The sequence below is a fragment of the Protomyctophum bolini genome (genome assembly GCF_963924005.1).
Source record: "Protomyctophum bolini genome assembly, chromosome: 21".
Taxonomy (NCBI): domain Eukaryota; kingdom Metazoa; phylum Chordata; class Actinopteri; order Myctophiformes; family Myctophidae; genus Protomyctophum; species Protomyctophum bolini.
In genome coordinates, this window is record NC_137882.1 from 556,628 (window position 1) to 576,158 (window position 19,531).

The window sequence follows — 19,531 nt, forward strand, 5'->3', positions numbered from 1 at the left end:
CATGATTTCATGTAATGACCCTGATGTCATGATTTAATTTAATGACCCTACATCAGGTCATGATGTCATTTAATGACCCATGATGTCATGATTTAATTTAATGACCCTACATCAGGTCATGATGTCATTTAATGACCCTGATGTGATGTGATGTCTCTCTTCAAATGGGGGTCCCTGGCATATCTCTTCAAATGGGGGTCCCTGGCATATCTCTTCAAATGGGGGTCCCTGGCATATGTCTTCAAATGGGGGTCCCTGGCATATCTCTTCAAATGGGGGTCCCTGGCATATCTCTTCAAATGGGGTCCCTGGCATGTCTCTTCAAATGGGGGTCCCTGGCATATCTCTTCAAATGGGGGTCCCTGGCATATCTCTTCAAATGGGGGTCCCTGGCATGTCTCTTCAAATGGGGGTCCCTGGCATATCTCTTCAAATGGGGGTCCACGGGGTGGGCTTCAGCGAAGGGTCCATTAACTAAATCACTGAATAAATATATTTTATTAAGTGCATTATTTTAAACAGTGGTTCCCAAAGTGGGTCCGGGGACTAATTATCTCTTCAAATGGGGGTCCGCTGGCTAATTAGTGTCCAATGGGGGTCCTCGACATGAAAAGGTTTGGGAACCACTGAATTGAAATACATCTCAAAGTGTTAGTCAAACATTCCCATACATTTCATCTTGAACATATTTCTGCTGTTAGTTTGAGACAGATTCACACACCAAGGATATAACTATTATTATTATTATTATTATTATTATTGGTGTTAAGTGTCCATTCAAAGACTGCTCAGATAGTCTGTGGTCTGTGATAGAATTTACATGATGTGCTCTCATTTTAAGACCCATTTGCAAAAAATAAGCCAAATCTAGGCTTTTCTGCCATCCTGTGGTGTTAGTGGAGAATTGCAGAATATACATTTAAATGAATGCATGGTTGATGAGCGCTGAGAATAAGAATAAAAATAACAATAATAGTAACGATAATAAATGTTTATGGGTTTTAAATACGTTCTAAAACATCATTATTTTATTCTATATAACAATAATAATAATAGTAACGATAATAAATGTTTATGGGTTTAAAAACGTTCTAAAACATTATGTTTGTTCCGTTCACTCTTCAAAATAAATCCGTTTGGTCAGTTAAGTGACACGCTAAAACATCAAGAGCACTTCCACGCGCACTTCACACTACATGTAGTCCAAACATGTAGACAAAAGCACACAGTGGCGTAGGAACGGTTAGAGACGGAACTGATCTGTTAATTAAAGTGTTTGTTCCAGACTTTTTAACGGCTGCACACCGGATGTTTTCAAAGATGGCGGCTGTGTGTTAACGTTAACGTCGACGAAGCTGTTTAATGAATATATGATCATAAATATGACTTTATTAACGTTTTGATACATCCTAGTGTCATGGTGTCAGACTGAGGCTACATGTGAGGACAGAGATGGAACTTTTAGGAGAAATTAATCTCCATCTGCGGATGTTTCTGTCTTCAATCCAGCTCTGAAATCACCAGGTACTCAAATGATGATTTAATTACACATGTTAATTACTCTGTTAATGATTCTCATTGAATTGCACATGTTTAAGGTAGGATAAGTGGGCCCTATTGTAAACAAGTGTAATGCTTTATGTTGTCGTCCAGAGTTAACAGGTTTTGTATTGAGTTGTGCTTTAAATGTACTGTGATTCTCCAATCTGTTAATAAATGCATCAACCAATCAATAAATCAAACCTGGCCCTTCGAACCCATCCCATTGAAAGCGTTCTCAACAGGCAAATTAAGGGCCCCCCTACCTGGTCCCTCATCAAACCCTGTACACTCAAGACACACTCCATATATGGCCAGTACACGTGACCTCGCCCGGCAGTGGTGGATAAAATTATTCACATTTGAGTAAAAGTACAAAAGTAGTGACATAAAATGTACTTAAAGTACCAATAAGTAAAAGTAGGTTATACTCATTATGCAGAATGTCTCATTTCAAGTTTTCAAATATAAAAAATACTTTGAAAACAGCAGATCTACAAGCTCACAATGCAACACTTTGTGAGCTTGTAGATCTGCTACATTGAAATGTATATAAGGAAGTGTGATTTATTTTTGTATACTATATAGTCTTGATGAAAATGCTGCTATTTGTCTAAAAGTGACGGCAAATAATTGCTATTTGTTTAAACAAAAGCTTTATACCCTGTATATGTTAACACATATAACCATGCAATGGGACATGTTTACAAAATGCTGCTGTACCCTCCAACTGTATATACTTTCTCCATTTTCAACTGGGGTTTTTTTTACTATATTTTGACACTTGCTTTGGCAATGTAAAGATATGTTTTTCATGCCAATAAAGCTCCTTAGAATATAATTTAATTGTATTTAGGGCTGAAGTGGTTTATGTACGTTTTGTAGTAACAATCAAAATATACAAAGTAACTAATAACTAATGTTTTCAAATAATTGTACTGGAGTAAAAGTACAATATTTGCCTCTGAGATGTAGTGGAGTAGAAGTAAGAATATACAAATATAACTACAAATTGCAGCATATCACAAATCATGACTAAATACTAAATACATTATTGAAATGTATATTTTCAAAAAAACTAAATCTACTTAGGCCTGCTTTTTATCAGAGATGATTTCATTAAGATAGCAATTATTTCCCCACACCATTTTATAGATTGTTAATGAATTATTGCATATAATTATTCATTATAATTGCATATTCAGGAAGTGCTCTGTGAAAAGATAAGTCGCCCAATTGACACGTCATTACCTAAATAAGTTATTCATAGTCTAATATTTTCGGTGGTGAGGTGACCACCGAACTACAACATGACGTCACTGAGGTGACCACCGAACTACAACATGACGTCACAGAGCCGCAGTGAAGAGCAAACCACCGCTCTCCCCAGCCCTTCTCTCTGTTTTTACTCGCCACCGCTCCACGTTATTACAGCTCCGGTGGTCACCTCACCAGACTATGAATAGGCCTTTACTCCTTCCTTATCAGTAGTCTGTTATTGTTGAAAGAAAACGGTCAAAATGACCTCTCAGACCTTCTAGTGTTAAGTGTCTCTCTTTGTAATTATCTCCACCAGGCCGAAGGCATGGGGAGAGAGTATGTTTTGCACTCTGTTCGTTTGTGTGTGTGTGTGAGTGTGTGTGAGTCAGTTATTTAAATTGCAGTGCAATTGCAGTATTACTCAAAATGTTACGTATATATTCTTGGGGTCCTTGACGTGAAATAGTTTGAGATCGGCCTCAGGTCAAAATGGGTTAATGCGTAGGATACTAGGATTTCCCTTTTCTGTTCTAGGATGCGTTGGAACTGCTGGAGAGAGAGAGAGAGAGAGAGAGAGAGAGAGAGAGCGTCTAAGCCGGGGGGAAGGTGTAGACTCCGCTAAGCGATCTGCCCAACAGAAAGATGGAGGTAGTTCTGCCCAACAGCAACAACAAGACCACAGCGCTGGAGGTACCCACACAGACACACGCACACACACACACGCACACACACACACACACATGCGCACACACACACACACACACACACACACCCACACACACTAGGGCTGTCAGTTCACCTCTATAATCCAATTCGAATTTCATTGCTTAATTATTTGTAATTTTCGAAAATATTCGAATATTTACATTGTTTATTTTAGCTCATATTTAGCCTATAATAATACACGTGGCTGGCATGTCTTGTGAGTTTTGGGAAGTGCATAGTTTTGACAGGTCTGCCTGAATTAAACACGGGCAGACGCAACGATAAAGTCTATCATTCATTGTGAAGCCAGCAACATGTTGATGCAAACAGACGTGTACAGTAGCTGCTCGGCCTGCTCCAAATGATATTAGCATTCGTCTGTGTCTGCCCGTGTAAACGCAGCATCGAGTGTGTTATTAAGGAGGACTCCTTGGCTTCTAACGATATGGACCAGAGTTAAACTAATGTTAGCTCCCATGCTAACTAGTTGCTACCCTCGTCAGAAACAACACCACAGATCGGGTGGAAGATGCTGATATCACTTTGCTTGTGCCCGTGGATGGGAAATGAGATTTAAAAGGCTATAGAAGCGTGGATGAAAGGCAAGCACAGATGTGCAATAAAGTTGCGTCGTGAGACTGTATTATGATTTTCGTTCTACCGGCGATTTCTGTCTGCGTAGTATACTAGACGTATCTATGTATGTGTTACAAGGGTTTGTGTGTCTGTGAATAAATGTGCTACTGTTTACAACAGCCAGTAAGCCCGCCCACCCTGTAGACTGTCTCTGATTGGCGACGTGACCGGACGTGCACCTTTTCACATGCAGTGGAAGCGGCCGGGGAGATTTCACAGCGGTAGATCCGTTACTCAATACATTTAGTGAGCGGATAAAATAACATAAAACAAAATAAAAATATTAAATAGAATTAATAAATGATAAAAGCTCCATTCGAATGGCAATTTTAGCTTTCTAATATATATATATTTTTTAATATTCGAATTTCTTTCATATTATGAAATTCGTTCTGACAGCCCTAACACACACACACACACACACACAGTGGTGTCATGCTCGTAGAACGCAGTACCACGCCGTGGTGCCAGTAATTTCTTGACGTGCACACGCAGGGACAGAAGAAAACGGTGCTGCGTGCACGCTAGAACACGTCCCCCTAAATTCAAGAGAAGACTCACCTAATCAACCTCACAAAGTACCCAGTGGTACACACACACACACACACACACACACACACACACACACTCTCAAAGATGGCCTACAGTATAAGTTAGACCGTCAGAGTTCAAAGTTTGAATGAATGTAGAATTATTTGCAGGATTTAATATCCATACAGATGTAAGGGCACTTAATTGACTAATCTTTTTTGTTTTGTTCTGTTTTTTTTCGTTTTTTTTAAATATTTCTTTATCCCACGATTTTGCAACCCAGCTTTTTTCACCCAGTGCCAATTATCTAATGTAATCCTGGGCACTTCCTCCGCCAACCTAGGGGGACAGAGGACTGACATCATGCCTCCTTCCATGCATGAGGAGTCCAAGCTTTCACCTGACAGGGGAGAGTTTCCCCGGCCGGACGTAGCGCGTGGAAGGAACACGTTATTCCGACCAGTTCCTTTCCCCTCCATCAGGCGCCCCGGCTGGCCAGGGGGAGGTAGTTTTTTAGACACCAGGATTACTGCATGTTTTTGTGAGGGTACCTACCCTAGGGGACACGGGGAGAACATGTGAGGGTATCTACCCTAGGGGACACGGGGAGAACATGTGAGGGTACCTACCCTAGGGGACACGGGGAGAACATGTGAGGGTACCTACCCTAGGGGACACGGGGAGAACATGTGAGGGTACCTACCCTAGGGGACACGGGGAGAACATGCAAACTCCACACAGAAAGGCCCTTTCGCCAACCCCACCTCGTGTATGGGCACTGATGACGGAGGAGGGAAAACGCCCCCAGCGTCCCCAGCGTGAATCGAACCCAGGACCTTCTAGCACTACCGAGCCCCCTAATCTATTTAAATATATTTTACGTGTCCGTGTGCCAGTGATCTCCCCTGTGCCAATGTTGGTACCCTAAGGTTGTCTACCCCTGCGTTAGAGAGAGAGTAGCTTTTTATTGAGAGGATAAACCCCTTGAGATGTATCATCTAATTTTCCAGAAGGTCCTAACAAGAAGATCATAACTAGAAAGTCACCGTTCTAGTCATCATGTCCAAAACATCACACATCTTGAGCAACACCTCTACCTGGTCAATGACTAATTCACTCTGGCTCAGCTAAAAAAGATCAAATTAAACTCACTTTATTTCCAGCCCCTCTCGTACACACAGGGCTGTATTTTGCGTGTCTTAAGTACCAGGTCTTATTACCTAACTTGAGTAAACTAAAGACCTGGAGGTGTGATCAATGCCATTTGGCTATTCTGAGTGGCCAAAGAGCATTGACCACGCCTCCAGGTCTTTAGTTTACTCAAGTTAGGGAATAAGACCTGGGCTGCGTCCGAATTGCTAGGGTTGTTCCCTACTCCCTATCCCCCATACGGGGATCCAGACTCTAGTGGACTCTATAGTGATGATTTGGGACAATACTCCCTGTATGGGGATCCAGACTCTAGTGGACTCTATAGTGATGATTTGGGACAATACTCCCTGTATGGGGATCCAGACTCTAGTGGACTCTATAGTGATGATTTGGGACAATACTCCCTGTATGGGGATCCAGACTCTAGTGGACTCTATAGTGATGATTTGGGACAATACTCCCTGTATGGGGATCCAGACTCTAGTGGACTCTATAGTGAGGATTTGGGACAATACTCCCTGTATGGGGATCCAGACTCTAGTGGACTCTATAGTGAGGATTTGGGACAATACTCCCTGTATGGGGATCCAGACTCTAGTGGACTCTATAGTGAGGATTTGGGACAATACTCCCTGTATGGGGAGCACCGACTCTGACGTCAATATCGATAGAGGGCGCTGTAGTTCCGCGGGTTCATGTACTTTTTATTTGCATGAAATCCCCATTAGGTTTTTTCAGATCGCCTCATAAAGAACTGTTTGAAAAATAAACAAATCATCCCGGCCGTTTCACTCATTTGGATATGAAGAATCAACTGACTACAAGAAACCAATCAAAACGCTGCTGCTGAATTTCCGCTAGGAACAGACTGTATCAAATAAGTCTGGCTGTCACCTCCCTGCAAGGACAGTTTGTAAAGTTATTTTTAAATTCATGAATGAATAAAGGAAAAAATAGGTTAATGAAAATATGTTTGCAGGCATTTAGGCCTATATATCTATGATAAAAAGGTTATTTAGGATAATGGATATAGTCTAATATTAATTTATTGATAATAATCATAGGCCCATTGTTATGGGAAAACAGTGCACAACCTTGACAATATATGAAAATATCAGCAGCATGATTTAATCTTAACCACATGAACCCCCGCTAATCCTGGGGCGGGGGGGATACGGCAAAAATAGCCGATCTAAGCAACGCGCGACGTCCGTGTTGTGAGCTTGTATACTTTTACTTGGGTACTTTTGGTAAAGAATTACCAAAAGTAGCCGATCTACAAGCTCTTCTCACAATACGGACGTTTGGTGTTAACAGAAACAGCAGTCCAATAAATGACTGCCTACACAATGAAGTTGCAATTTATTGCAATTCAATGAAATAATGTTAGATAGCATATTCATGGCAGGAATGAATGAATATTAATAAAACATATGTTCGGACACCATTAATATGTGTCTCACATGCATGTATTTAGCCTACGTTTGTGATAAAGAATCTCACAAATATATTCTACAGCAAGCAACTGATTGCTCTCCTAACGTCATGCACTGGGCCTGGGTGATACAATTAATCAGATTAGTAATACTATTGCAAACGAGTAGATTTATTATAAATAAAATAAAACAATTTCAAATAAATGCACAGATCATTTGTCTCGAGATCTGTAGCTTCGAGATCCGCCAGGGAAGAAAAGAGGGGAAAACGAAAGTTTAAAAAGTACATTTGTGTTGATTTCTTTCGCTGGTTCAACTTCTGCCTCTTCTGAGTTGGAGCGCAATGAGCGCATGCATGCAGAAGCAGCGCACGTGCGCAAACGCGTGCATGTGCGCTCAAGAGCGAGCTTGCGCAATGCATTATGGGGCAGATTTGCTTCGCTGTGTTTTTGTAGTGACCATCGGATGCTCCCTACAATTCCCGGTGCATTGTGGGATACTTCAGTCCACTACGTTAGGGTGCAAAAATGCTCACTACATATTCGGACACTATAACAAAATGGCGGAACCTCAAAGTAGTGCACTATATGGGGCATAGGGAATGATTTCGGACGCAGCCCTGGTACTTAAGACACGCAAAATACAGCCCACAGTATGCAGAGGGCAAAGCCAAATCCTGTAAATGTAATATTTTGTCTGTTTGCTGCAGTTCCCAGAACATAATCGTATAAACCATGCTGTGGTCTTATGTAACTCAATGGGTCAAACATGAAAGTAATCCTTTGTCTGAGTTGGTCCATGAAAAACAAACATTTAATGTATTATTTTCTAAATGTCATGAATAGGTGCAGGAAAAGGAAGCTGGAGCCCTGGCTGGCTGGCGTGGCGATCTGCGTGGGAAAGAAGCTAGTCAAGATGCAGAGTGAACTGAATGCTACGGCTGCCTCTCTGGGAGCGGACTTCAGGTCTGGTGCCAAGTTTACATATTGTTCTTCTCCCAGAAACCACACCTTCACCCTCTACAATACTCTTTAATGGGACAGTTTACACATTGTTCTTCTCCCAGAAACCACACCTTCACCCTCTACAATACTCTTTAATGGGACAGTTTACACATTGTTCTTCTCCCAGAAACCACACCTTCACCCTCTACAATACTCTTTAATGGGACAGTTTACACATTGTTCTTCTCCCAGAAACCACACCTTCACCCTCTACAATACTCTTTAATGGGACAGTTTACACATTGTTCTTCTCCCAGAAACCACACCTTCACCCTCTACAATACTCTTTAATGGGACATGTTTACATATTGTTCTTCTCCCAGAAACCACACCTTCACCCTCTACAATACTCTTTAATGGGACAGTTTACACATTGTTCTTCTCCCAGAAACCACACCTTCACCCTCTACAATACTCTTTAATGGGACATGTTTACATATTGTTCTTCTCCCAGAAACCACACCTTCACCCTCTACAATACTCTTTAATGGGACAGTTTACACATTGTTCTTCTCCCAGAAACCACACCTTCACCCTCTACAATACTCTTTAATAGGACAGTTTACACATTGTTCTTCTAACAGAAACCACACCTTCACCCTCTACAATACTCTTTAATGGGACATGTTTACATATTGTTCTTCTCCCAGAAACCACACCTTCACCCTCTACAATACTCTTTAATGGGACATGTTTACATATTGTTCTTCTCCCAGAAACCACACCTTCACCCTCTACAAAACTCTTTAATAGGACAGTTTACACATTGTTCTTCTCCCAGAAACCACACCTTCACCCTCTACAATACTCTTTAATAGGACATGTTTTTCTTCTACTTTTCTTGTCACTCACAGATAAGAATAAAAAAATCACACCCGTGTGAAGTGAGGGGCGCTCTTATCATCATACATCATCTCATGAACAACTGAATTCATGTGATTGATTAGCCGATTTGCTCGTCGACATGAGACTTAAAATGTCCCTTCATTGTCAACGGCATTTAATGTTTGTTAACTTTACGCCATAAAGCACCTTTTCAAAGAATTACATTTTCTTCCCAAATATAATATAAATCCTTTCATTTCAATTCATTGTGCATAAAGTGAAGTATTTAAAACATTTATTTTAATCTTGATGAAAAAATCCTATTTCAAAATATTAGAATATTTTACGAGACCACTATTTTTTTTTATATTAATGTATGTAGTCAATACTTTGTCTGAGCTACTTTTGAACAAATCATTTCATCAATGGGGCGTGGCATGGAGGTGACCGGCCTGTTGAGGTGTTATGGAAGCCCAGGTTTGCTTTGATAACAGCCGTAAATTAATTTGTATGTGTTCAGTTTCATGTCTCACACCTTCCTCTTGACAATACAACCTAGAATCTCTGTGGGGTTCTGGTCAGGCCAGTTGGCTGGTTAGTTAAGCACAGTAATACCATGGTCAGTACACCAGTTACTAGTATATTTCAATATAAAAATATATTTCAATCCAAATACAGCAAAAATAGCAGATCTACAAGCTCAAAACGTGTCGCAGTGTGACATGTTTTGAGCTTGTAGATCTGCTATCTTTGTATATGCAGTGTGGCCCTCTGGAGTGAGTGTGGCCCTGTCCATATCCAAAGCAGAAGACATGTTAGAATCTGCTCTCAGCTCTCAATGAGGTTAATGTGTCTCATCATCACTTCTGTTTGCTGCTCTTCCAGATATCGCCGTGCAGTTCCTCCATAAATCTGCCCCCATATGCAAGCTACAGAAGAAGTACGCAGCGCATGTCGCCAGGTTAGTGGATGTATAGATCTACATGTTGTGTTCTATTCATTCCATGGTGTAGGTTAGTGAATGTATAGATCTACACGTTGTGTTCTATTCATTCCATGGTGCAGGTTAGTGGATGTATAGATCTACACGTTGTGTTCTATTCATTCACACACAGACACACAGACATCAAAGGGGGCTTCAGCCCCTGCCCTTTTACCCGTCTGTAAAACAACTGCCCTCTCCAGACCACGAATGCAGCGTTTGCTACATGGTGGAAGAAATGCAAAATGCCCTCCTCTCCTTTCCATGCCATTCCAGAAGGCCGCAGTCTCGTGAACTTACGTCTCCTGAACTTAAACACAGCATTTTGCGTTGAACAAATGTGTTTATAAATCCATGTCGTTACACCGCATCTCCACTAGCTAAAGATTGCTGGGTTGCGCCCCGAAAATATCTAATCTACAAGCTCTCAACGTGACACGTTGTGAGCTACCTGGTTGGTCCTGCCAGTAGCATATTCTTGTCTCAAAGATTAAGGGCCGATTCATACTCCTATTTTAGAGCCGAATAAAAGTCGGTTCGGCGCTGTAGAGACTACAATGTGACGTCATTTGAGGTTCGGGGGGGCGGGTACCGTCCTAAAGTCGTCTCTTCGGTCCTACTGAAAATTTCTGATGAGCCGAAATCATTTCGGCACTACAGCGCCGAAACAGCAGTAAAATAGGAGTATGAATCGGCCCTAAGCCATGCATGTCTAAGTACAAACGGCTTGTACAGTGAAACTGCGACATGAGTCCATATTTATCATTACCAATGTTATCGGTCGGTCAATAGCTTTCTGTTTGTTTCTCTATCACAGTTACTGACATGTGGATGAAACAGCAGACGCAGGACATCGACTCTGCTTTGGACCCGGAGAGCAAAGACCGCTCGTCTGAGAAACTGCAGCCGCCGTCTGTGTCCGTGAGCCATCACCAACACCACTGAGGGGAGGAGATTGTGTTTTCAGCCAGGTTGGCATTTAATGCTCCTCCCACCTCCGGTGAACTCTCACATTTCTGACATTGGGGCACAGGAACACTTTGGTCACTTTTCTTTTTTTATATATAAAGTATATTTATTGTTTTTTCACTTGGGTCACTTTGTGAGTGTGTGTTGGTGTTTCTCGCTTATCAAATCAAGGAGACGACAAGAGAAACAAGACTACAGATATGTAGTAATGCCCCATTTAGACTGCAGTCACAGCCAGTCAAATATTTTGCCCCGACCGTTCACACTGCATCTGCAATGAGATTTGAATCAGACTTGAAACCACCTCTGAATGTGGCTCAAGTCGCATTTGTAAAAATCGGATTCCACTTGTTGGTGTTTAGACTTAATGTAATCAAATCGGATTCCAGTCTGGATGTGGCACAGATCTGATTCAGATTCTTTTTTTTTTCTCCTCAAAAACGTTTGAAGCGCAATTAATCTTTGTTAATAATAATAATAATAATAATAAAACTTTATTTGTGTAGCACCTTTCATGACATGAAATGCAGCTCAAAGTGCTTTACAGAACAATGGAGAAAAAAGAAAAGAAAAGCAAGTCAACGACATTAGAAAACAAGCAGTAATGCAATACAGTGAGGACATGAATAACAAAAAATAAAAGATCCATTAAAAGCAATGTTGTAGAAGTGGGTCTTGAACTGTGCTTTAAAAATGTCTACAGAGGCTGCCTGTCGAAGGTACAGTGGGAGTTTGTTCCATGCCGTCGGCCCGTAGAAGCAAAAAGCTGCTTCCCCGTATTTTTAGAGGTTTGGGCTGTGTTAACATCATGATAACTCCAAGTGTTGGTGAGATTCATACCTCCAAATATAGTTGGTCTGTGGATTTATTTTTAAATTCACGTCTCCCCAAGAATCTCCTTTAGTTCACTTTAGTATGTGTGCCAAAAGTGTGCCTTTGAGCCCTGCTTTACAGTGAAACTCAACAGGGAGACTATCTTACGTCATACATATATATTCTTTTTAATTAACTATTGGACAACAGACACGAATATGTGTAGTTACATTGTGGCATGGAAACCACACAGCTCAAAGCTCCACCAATAAACAGAATATGTCTTTGCACTTTAAGTAATCTGGTGTGGTGAGTTATTATGAATAATAGTCAGGTTTTCTTTTTCTTTCTTTTCAGTTAACCCATTTAGGCCTGACGTCGAAGTTAAAACAATGTCTGAAATACCTCATGTTTCTCTATCAGTGGTGCTCAATATTTCATGTCGAGGACCCCCAGAATTATGTGTATTTGGCCGCCGACCCCCATCTGAAAATATGTTGTTCCAGAGACCTCCCCAGAAGCAAATGTATGAGTTAAAAATGTTTTTCTAAAATAGCAGACCTCCTACAAGCTCGTAGCGCTGCACTCGGTGCCGTGCTATGAGCTTGTAGATCTGCTATTTTTCAACGGCTAAAGCATAACATAATGCTTAAAACACCAAAAGGGGTTCCCGCCCAAAATGGGTTAAATATTGGTCCGGGTTGCGTGGTCCGGCTTTTATTTGCTACCTGGCACATTCTTATTAATAAAAATAAATGTTTTATTGTTGAATTAAAGAATATAACATTATTTAATACAACTATAATACATTTCAACATTTTATTGTTGAACTAAATGATAGAACATTATTTATATAAATAATGAGCATTTTTAAAGCATTGTGTTAAAGATAAATTGGGCTACAGTACCGTTCAGTGACTTTGTTATTTTATTTTGCTTTCCATTCAGTCTTGTGTCGAAGCACTTCAATCTCTATTTGCTTCATATTTAATTGTATAAGGCAGTGATTCTCCACCAGTGGTCCGTGAGGTGGTTCCAGGTGGTCCCCATACAGCTGAATGATGGAGAGTTGGTAACCAAATGGACCCTTATTAGATCTTTAAGGTCAAATGAAACCAAATGGACCCCATTTGGTTTACGTAGTAAGTTAAATTATTGTTAAACATCTGAATTACTTAACTTACAAGATGTCTACACAATTAGAGCATGTAGAATAGTTGTCATTTTCATCGTTTGCCTGTTATGCCTGGTTGAACGTCATCAAATGGTGGTCCGTGGCTCTTATGCTGAATAAATAATATAACTTGATATGAAAAGGGTAAGGCGATACTGCTCAAAGAACATAGATCTCTCTGTTTTTGTTAGCTCACAACGTGCTGCAGAGTGATCCTATGTCCTAGGATAGGTGGTCTAGAATAGAATAGGAATAGAATTATACCGAAATTTGGGCAGCCTCAAGTATGTATGGATGGTTCTAGACCTGTTACTGGTCTTCTCCACTTGAGGGCGACACAGACCGTAGAATAAAAACGGATTCAGCTCTGTCTTTCACAATCTGAGAACCCAGCGGATAGCGGATCTACAAACCCACAGCGCCTTCTGATGCAGCTCGTTGTGGGCTTGTAGCTCTGACGATAGCGCCCCTGGTGGTTAGTCTACCAACTTCGTGTAATGTAAATGTCCGTGTGTTTTTTATTAGTAATTGAATATTAGGACCACAATGGAAACACTGTGTTATCCTTTAGGCCAAAGTGTCTCACTTTAAATCTTTGCTATATATATATTTAATCTAATAAACTAACTAAAATAATAGCTAAATAACGAATTAACTATCTAATCCATTCATTAACATAATATATATTTACTTTCGCCCGGTGCATTTATGAACCGTCGTATGACGGTGCAGAGCGCCGAAAATATATCTACAAGCCCACAGCACTGTGAAAATCAGAGCTGTGATGCAAACTGTATTGAAAAGTGGGTATTAGTGCCTTCTGGTGGTAGTTTTAGTAATGTGCGTTGTCAAGTTAAAGCGTCGAAATTCTGACGTTCTATCAAATAGATAATGTACTAACCAACCCATAATTAATCATTTCAATAGATCAAACAGATAGTGTACTAACCAACCCATAATTAATCATTTCAATAGATCAAACAGATAGTGTACTAACCAACCCATAATTAATCATTTCAATAGATCAAACAGATAGTGTACTAACCAACCCATAATTAATCATTTCAATAGATCAAATAGATAGTGTACTAACCAACCCATAATTCAGATGTTACACTTGAAGAGTTTCTTTTACTTTTCTTAGTTGTAAATCCCACATCAAGTATATTAACAGTAAAAGACACAGGACAGAAAAAGAAAAGAGAGGGACATTTATTGACATTCAGTTAACATTCTGGACAGATACTGGTACATGGTTAATGTTAAATTGGACAGATACTGGTACATGGTTAATGTTACATTGGACAGATACTGGTACATGGTTAATGTTAAATTGGACAGATACTGGTACATGGTTAATGTTAAATTGGCAGGTTTTTTTTTTTCCATAAATGTTTAAAATGGACATAAATAATGTCAATGATATACATGATTTACATCAAGCTATCTAGGTTTTGTAGCATTTAAAAAATATATTAGGCCTTAAATGTTATTACAAATTAAAAATATATTATATTTTTATATATATATGTAAAAATACTGGGTCTTAAATGTTATTACAAAAATATATTATTATTTTATTATTATCTGTAATCAAATAGTAGGCCTACAAATAAAATTGTGCCAAGTGTTCTCATTGGCCCAATTGTTCCAGTTACCTTTCCTGTCCCATAGTTAGTTAGTTTAGTTTAGTTCACACAATTACACATAGTATACAATCAACACATCTCTCTCACTACAGACTACAGTCCATGCCTGTACTGTACTGTACTGTACTGTACTGTACTGTACTGTACTGTACTGTACTGTAGTTCCTCCACTGCTCTCCACATGATGTACATTACTGTACATGGAATACATTCTGTGTAAATCATCTTTATACCTGTGTAATTACTACAGCTATTGTTAAAAAAACCATGAAAAGGTCCCTCAAATAATTTCAAGTGAAAAGGTTCTCTAGAACAGTGATAAAAAGGTACAGTTGAATTATGTACATCACACTGCTGCTCAAATCAATGAACCACTTTAACCTGGAGAGAGACATGTAGAAGTGTAGAGTTTTAATCACTTTAACCCTGGAGAAGAAGTGTAGAGTTTTAATCAAATGAAAACAGCTGGTTTAACCTTAAGACCTGAGGGGCCGGTTCTACAAAGTGCCTAAATTCTAAATTATTTTAAATTATGTTTTGAAGACACATTTTTTCAAAAACTAGCAGAGGTTAATGAATCTGCGTGTGTGAGATGTGTCTCAGAGGTTAATGAATCTGCGTGTGTGAGATGTGTCTCAGAGGTTAATGAATCTGCGTGTGTGAGATGTGTCTCAGAGGTTAATGAATCTGCGTGTGTGAGATGTGTCTCAGAGGTTAACATCTGTCCTACAAACTGAATTATTAACCTTCAAATTTCTTGAAGCAGACTTTGCTGGAGGCGTCTTCAGAGATGACCTCGTTGAGCCAGAGGAGGTGCGCAGAGACCTCGTGGAACAGAGAAGGACGTCTGGACCAACCAGGCCAGCAGAGGACACCCTGCAGGTTATTGATCCGGCTGTCCTTCTCCTCACAGCTAAGAGGTCCACCCCAGTCCTCCTGTAACAACAACAACAACAACAACAAACAAGTTGTGTTTTTTAGAGTGTGTTTTATCTGTAATTATCATGTTTGTTTCCATCTCTATGTCACTCACGAAGGAGGGATGGGTCTCATCGCCTGCAGTACAGATCGTAGCGTTGGTGATCCTTTTGAGCAGGGAAGGATCATCAGCATAGTCCCGTCTGCACTGATCGGTTGTGATTGTGGTGGCTGAGCCTTCACGGAGAACGTCAGTGAGCCAACCTGGAGAAACACACACAGTATGCATAGTCAGGACATTGTATACAGAGGAAAAATATATTCCATTAAAGATATATACATTTTAACCACTTGTTTACCTATAATGACATGCCAAAAATATGTATTTATTTGTTTGTTTGTTTATTTATTTATTCATTTATTATAATGTATGTATATATAATATAATAATGTAAATATTATAATGTTCACACATTTTCAAAAAATGATAAATGTGAGTGACCAATCAAATTCCTTGTCAGCCTGTCTGAATGTGTGTTTATGTTCCTCACCTGGTGACCTGTGATCTCCCCATCCAGATATCAGGCAGACGGAACCAGCAGGGAGGACGTAGCCAGGCTTAGGGAGACAGATGGGTTGAACATGCTTGGTGAACTGGGCAGGGTGGGACAGTTTGAGCAGCCTCATGCCAAGGTAAGGACGGTTGGCCCAGGTGAAGTTGGGGTGCGTCAAGACCTACCAGAGAAATTACAGACACACGTTTAGATCAACCACATAAACCCTGTTTTCCAAACATTTTCAAAAAAGCTCAGATTGTAGATCTAACTTCAAAGGATTTTAACACATTGTGGAATGTTTGACTGAACAGAAGGACACTCCGTTCTCAAACACAACGTTCATTTCAGTAACACTGTAAGGTGATGTGTATAACTTCCACCTCTCATTTTTAAGTTATTATATTTTCAAGTGTAGAGAGACAGGAAATGACATCAGAGAGGGGGTGAGGACTGGGTCTTAATGTTTTATATCTAGCAGCTAAAACACTTGTCCATAATAATTTATGAATAATACATTAATAATTCTAATAAACATTATAATGTATCAGTAAAAAGCTCTATAATGATCTTTAATGGATCTATATTGTGTATTTAAAGACTTAGTTCAGACTGCAGGCTCAGACTTGATAAAACCATCTGATTACATTTAGACCTGTTATGTAATATGTTCTGACATATTGATCATACCTGTTCTATCTTGATCTTCTGACGTCCGTCTGAGGTGTTGGAACGTTTATGGACACCCAGGAACACAAAGTCACCAACCCTGGGGACAGAAACATAATTATTAAATTTTAATTCCATTATCAATTAGTAGCCTAATAAAAAAGTAGTAAAACTATTTAACATTTGTCTATACTGTATGTAGTATAGCCATGGGTTGGTTGTAAAACGTATATTTAATCACTTTAGCCCTAAATACTTTGTTTGTGTATTATGAATAGAAAAGATAAACGATCTAAGATGACAACACCTTGCTGTGGCACATTGTGAACTTGTAGATCAGCTATTTTCACAAGTTAATACCAAAATAGGAGCAGGCTTTAAGATGTAGTTAAATGAAAACAGGGTTTAACACATTAAGACCTGAGGCTGATTCTATACATTTACTTTATTTTTATTAATATTTTTCTTTTTACCATGACCTATAATGACTGATGACCAGAATAGTGAGTCCAGATTGAAAGAGTGACAGAGTGATACTAAACTGTGTTTACTTATATCTCATGGTTTATGTATGTTTGGATTACAGTACCCGGCCCAGAAATAAGTCACAACAAATGACTCATGGATCAGGGTAGCACCTCCGTTAAAGGATCCATCGGGACGCTGAAAGATAAAAAGGTAAAGTGTGAATCAAAGACAGACAGAATAAAGGGTTGGGTGAGCTTGTAGATCTTCTCTTTTCGCCGTGTGACGTCGTCGTACAATGGAGCATAAATGAAGCACTTCTCCAACATAATTACCATGTTCTATTAGCTCAGTGGTTCTCAAAGAGGTGTGTGTGTGTGTGTGTGTGTGTGTGTGTGTGTGTGTGTGTGTGTGTGTGTGTGTGTGTGTGTGTGTGTGTGTGTGTGTGTGTGTGTGTGTGTGTGTGTGTGTGTGTGTGTGTGTGTGTGTGTGTGTGTGTGTGTGTGTGTGTGTGTGCGCGCACTGTTAGAGGTTCAGTGTCTTGCTCAAGGACACTCGGACACGCAGCCAGGAGGAGCCGGGGATCGAACCGGGAACCTTCTGACTCCAAGATGACCTCTTTTCCTCCTGAGCCTCTGGCTGTCCTGTTGTATAAAGTATAATTACCTCAATGTATGCCATCCACGGTAAAGAATGGGGCGCAGAAACCTGTCCGTTTTCAACACGTACATCTGGAACATTCCTCATCCCACACTGGATCGGATCCCTCATCTCTACACGGGATGAAAGTAACACCATCTCTGTGAATAACAGCTAAATACATAAAGACTCAACTCAGTATAAAGGACTTTAAGTGTCTAAGATGCACACGCATGCACACGTCTCTCTCACACACACACACACACACGCACACACACACACGTCACACACACACACACACACACACACACACACACACACACAAACGTGCCAGCATGCAGGACGTCAAAACATGGACACACGCGTACGTTTAATGGCGTCATTGACGAACGTTTCGTTGTGGATCCAGTAAACTCCTGGACTGTTCAGTTCAGCACAATTATACGGCCCTCTGATGTTGGATCCCAACATGATGAGGTCATCGCCGACTTTCACCATCAGGGGAGCTCCAGAGTCACCCTGATGAGACAGCAGTACAGCATTGTTCAGTAGGGTGTGTGTGTGTGTGTGTGTGTGTGTGTGTGTGTGTGTGTGTGATAATTGGCATGACGACTAAATTATGGGGAAAAAGGGGTACACTAAATAATAATTGGCTCTACTCTACGTTTATAGGAAATACAAGGTGGCACCATTTCCCTGTCAGAGGAGGGGTGTGTGTAGCCTACTGTTAATTAAAGACGCCACCAGCCTACCAGTGACATCATCATTAGGCAGGTTTGTGTCATTTTTTTTACATTTTACGTCCTATTTTCTCTCCCTATAGCTGAAGTGCTCCATGAAGGTGTGGATGGAGTTCTCACCTGGCAGATGTTCTGATGTCCATGAAGGTGTGGATGGAGTTCTCACCTGGCAGATGTTCTGATGTCCATGAAGGTGTGGATGGAGTTCTCACCTGGCAGATGTTCTGATGTCCATGAAGGTGTGGATGGAGTTCTAACCTGGCAGATGTTCTGATGTCCATGAAGGTGTGGATGTGAGTTCTCACCTGGCAGATGTTCTGATGTCCATGAAGGTGTGGATGTAGTTCTCACCTGGCAGATGTTCTGATGTCCATGAAGGTGTGGATGTGAGTTCTCACCTGGCAGATGTTCTGATGTCCATGAAGGTGTGGATGTAGTTCTCACCTGGCAGATGTTCTGATGTCCATGAAGGTGTGGATGGAGTTCTCACCTGGCAGATGTTCTGATGTCCATGAAGGTGTGAATGGAGTTCTCACCTGGCAGATGGCAGGTCCGCCGGCGTCACAGATCATGTCGTCCGTCACCTTTCCACCACGGTATCTCCTCTTACATTGGCCGTGGTCGCCTATCGTCAGGTTGACCGCCTGGAGCGTTCTGGGTGCTGGTAGGTCTTCTATGAATGCACACAATGCACAACAGAACCATTATATCTGTGTGTGTGCCTGCGTGTGTGTGTGTGTGTGTGTGTGTGTGTGTGTGTGTGTGTGTGTGTGTGTGTGCGTGTGTGCGTGCGTGCGTGCGTGCGTGCGTGCGTGTTCTGACTGCAAGATTAACAACTTTTCAACCCTGTGTCTCTATTGTGGGTATATAT

General features: G+C 40.6%; 1 long non-coding RNA gene across 2 annotated transcripts; it reads left to right on the forward strand.

The window, feature by feature from the left end:
• The first annotated feature begins 1,345 nt into the window (after positions 1-1,345).
• Positions 1,346-12,263, forward strand: LOC308336202. Of its 2 annotated transcripts, XR_013966130.1 has the most exons (5): positions 1,346-1,524; positions 3,334-3,489; positions 8,105-8,224; positions 9,974-10,049; positions 10,888-12,263. It is a non-coding gene; the product is annotated as an uncharacterized lncRNA (long non-coding RNA). The 2 variants fall into 2 exon arrangements; XR_013966131.1 differs by lacking the exon at positions 9,974-10,049.
• The last annotated feature ends 7,268 nt before the right edge of the window (positions 12,264-19,531 follow it).